This window comes from Pteropus alecto, unplaced genomic scaffold, assembly GCF_000325575.1.
Source record: "Pteropus alecto unplaced genomic scaffold, ASM32557v1 scaffold7, whole genome shotgun sequence".
Lineage (NCBI taxonomy): Eukaryota > Metazoa > Chordata > Mammalia > Chiroptera > Pteropodidae > Pteropus > Pteropus alecto.
In genome coordinates this window covers 34,970,761-34,974,328 of record NW_006494614.1, presented here as the reverse complement: position 1 = coordinate 34,974,328, position 3,568 = coordinate 34,970,761, and positions in this window count along the sequence as shown.

Here is a 3,568-nt window from a genome sequence, read left to right as displayed (position 1 = left end):
CAATATTATATTAGTTTCAGGTATACAACATGATTAGATAGTTATAAAACTTAACGAAGTGATCACATCCATAAATCTAATACCTATCTAACACCATACATAGTTATTACAATATTATTGACTATATTCCCTATGCTGTACTTTACATCCCATGACTATTTTTCAACTACCAATTTGTACTTCTTAAACCCTTCCTGTTTTTAACCCATCCCCCCAACCCTCCTCCCATCTGGCAGCTATCAAAATGTTATCTTTATCTATGACTTTGTTTCCATTTTGTTTGTTTATTAATTTTATTCTTTAGATTCCACATATAAGTAAAATCATATGATATTTGTCTTTCTCTGTCTGATTTATTTTACTTAGCATAACACTCTCTAGGTCTATCCATGTCGTTGCAGATGGCAAGATTTCATTCTTTTTTATGTCTGCGTAATATTCTATTGTATGTATGTACCACCTTTTCTTTACCGAATTGTCTATTGATTGATACTTGGGTTGTTTCCATATCTTGGCTATTGTAAATAATGCTGCAATGGACACATGGATGAATATGTCTTTTCAAATTAGTCTTTTGAGTTTCTTTGGATAAATACCCAGAAGTAGAATTAATGGGACTTCCTTTGTCTCTTTATATAGGCTTTTTTTTTTAAAAGTCTGTTTTCTGTGGTGTATGGATTCCTCCCCTAGCTTTTGAATTTGTTTTCATTTGCATGAAATATCTCTTTCCATCCCTTTACTTTCAGTCTGTGTGTGTCTTTTGACCTGAAGTGAGTCTCTTGTAGGCTACATATTGTAAGGCTCTTGTTTTCTTACTCATTCAGCCACCCTGTGTCTTTTGATTGGAGCATTTAGTCCATTTACATTTGAAGTAACCATTGATAGATATGTAGTTATTACCATTTTATTATCCACATTTTCGATTTTTTTTCTTCTTCTTAAAGTAGTCCCTTTAATATTTTTTGTAATACTAGTTTGGTAGTGATGAACTCCATTAGCTTTTTCTTGTCTGTTAAACTCTTTATCTGTCCTTCAATTCTAAATGATAGTTGTGTTGGGTAGAGTTATCTTGATTGTAAGTCCTTGCTTTTCATCATATTGACTATTTCATATCAATCTCTTCTGCAAAGTTTCTGTTGAAAATCATATGACAGTCTTATGGGAGCTCCCTTGTAAGTAATTAATTGTTTTTTTTTTTTGCTGCTGTTAGGATTCTCTCGTTGTTTTTAATCTTTGGCATTTTAATTATGATATATCTTGGTGTGGACCTCTTTAGTTTCATTTTGTTTGAGACGGTGCTTCCTGGACTTGTATATCTATTTTTTTGGCTAGGTTAGGGAAGTTCTCTGTCATTATTTCTTTAAATAGGTTTTTAATTCCTTGCTCTTTTCTTCTGCTACATCCTATGGTGCAAATGTTAGTATGCTTGATGTTGTCCTTGCTGTTATCCCCTTAAACTATTTTGTGATTCTTTTTCTTGTTGTCCTGATTGGGTGTTTTCTGCTGCCTTATCTTCTAAACTGCTGATTTTGTCCTCTACTTCATCGAATCTATTGTTGATTCCCTCTAATGTATTCTACATTTCAGTTATTGTATTCTTCATTTTAACTAGTTCTTTTTTATGGTTTCTGTCTCTATTTTTATGTTTCCTATCTCTTCGTTAAAGCTCTCACTGAGCTCACTGAGTATCCTTATAACCAGTATTTTGAACTCTGCACCTGGTAGATTGCTTGCTCCATTTTGTTTAACTCTTTTTCTAGAGTTTTGTTTAATTCTTCTATTTGAGTCATGTTTATTTGCTCATCATTTTGGCTTCCCCTGTGCTTGATTCTATGCATTAGGTAGAACTGCTATGTCTCCTGGTCTCGATTGAGTTGTCTTATGTAGTAGATGTCCTGTGGGGCCCAGTGAAACAGTCTCCCCGGTCACCTGAGCAGGGCAATCCAGGTATGTCCCCTGTTTGGATTGTATGCGCCCTCTGTTGAGCCTTGATTGCTATTGGCACATCAGTGGGAGGGATTGATCCTCAGGGTGATTGGCTGTGAGGACTGGCCATGACTACAGTGGAGGAGCTGTTGTGTAGGGGCTGATTCTGCAGAGCAGGATTCACATTAGTGGGGCTCTGGTACCTGCCAAGTCTTCCCTTTGGGTGTGTTATTTGTAGAGGAGGTAGGGTGGTACTTTGGTGTGGTTTGAAACTGGCCACCTGGTGTGTTTGTTCTGGGGCCTCTTGAGAAGGGCTCTGGTGCAGACCAAGATCAACCATTGCCTGTGTCCTGCCCAGAGCCACAAAGTGATCTGCAGATGGTTACCACTTGCATTGGGCTTGGAGGTGCTTGGGAGAGGCTACGCTGTGAACCATGGCTGGCCATTGCTAGTTCTGGACTAGGGCTGCTTAGCAAAAGGTACAGGGCATGGTGAGGTCAGATGCTGCTTGTTTGGAGTTTGTGAACCTTAAAGAGATTTTATGACAGTCAGCATCATGAGTCAAGATGAGCCATTTGTATAGAAAAGCCCCTATAAGTGGCTTGGGTGGGCCCACAAGTTGCAAGGGGCAGGGTCTCAGGGAATCACCAGAGCAGGGCAAACTGTGTTAGCCAGGTTGATGGAGACCAGATATGGCACCTGCCTACAAGTGCAGGCTGGATGAGGGGAGGGCTATACAAAGGAACAATGCACTCTGCTAGCACTTGTGTCTGGGAGAAAGCTGCACCTCCAGCTCTGAAACCAGACAGTTCATTTCCTCCCTGTATGTCCCTGGCACCTTTTGAGCTGCTGCCTCAGTGCTAGAGCTCAGAGCAACTGAGTCCATCAGCAAATAAGTTTGTCCATGGGCCCTTTAAGAGGAATGCCTGGGACTCAACTAGCCCACTGTGGCATTTAGCTGTAACCTCTATTGGTTTTCACTGCTGAAAGTTATGGGGACTTCTCTCCCTGGCACTGGAACCCTGGACTGGGGAACTTGATGTAGGCTGGGACCCCCTCCCTCCTCAGAGGAACCTCTACAGCTGAGATATGCCTCTCGATTTTAACCACTGTATTTGGGTGTGGGACCAGCATGTTTTAAGTCTTTGCCCCTCCTACCAGTCTCGATGTGTCTACTTCTATATATCCTTAATTATAGGACTTCTGTTCAGTTAGACTTCAAGTGGTTCTCAAAGATGGTTGTTTTGTAGTTTAGTTGTAATTTTGATGTGTTCTGAGAGGAGGCAAACACAGAGTTTACCTACTTCATCATCTTGACCAGAACTCCTGGGTCCCACATTTTTGTTTCGTGTTTGCACCTGCTTCTTCTAGTTTTCTTCTTTAGGACCACAAATCTCTGTCCAAATGAATGTTAACTAATTGAGTTCTTGTTGATTATGGCTTATAACTAATCATGAACGATTTTCAAGTGGCCTTCAATTAGTGGTTGAAAGGGGTAACATAGAACCTACTACTTGTTAAACTGTACTCTTTTTTGCACTTTTTCTGTACTTAAACTTGAATATTAATGTTCCACTCAGTCATCTAACTCATCTAATTAAAGATTTTATTATTCATTGTACACCTTTGATATTAATAATTA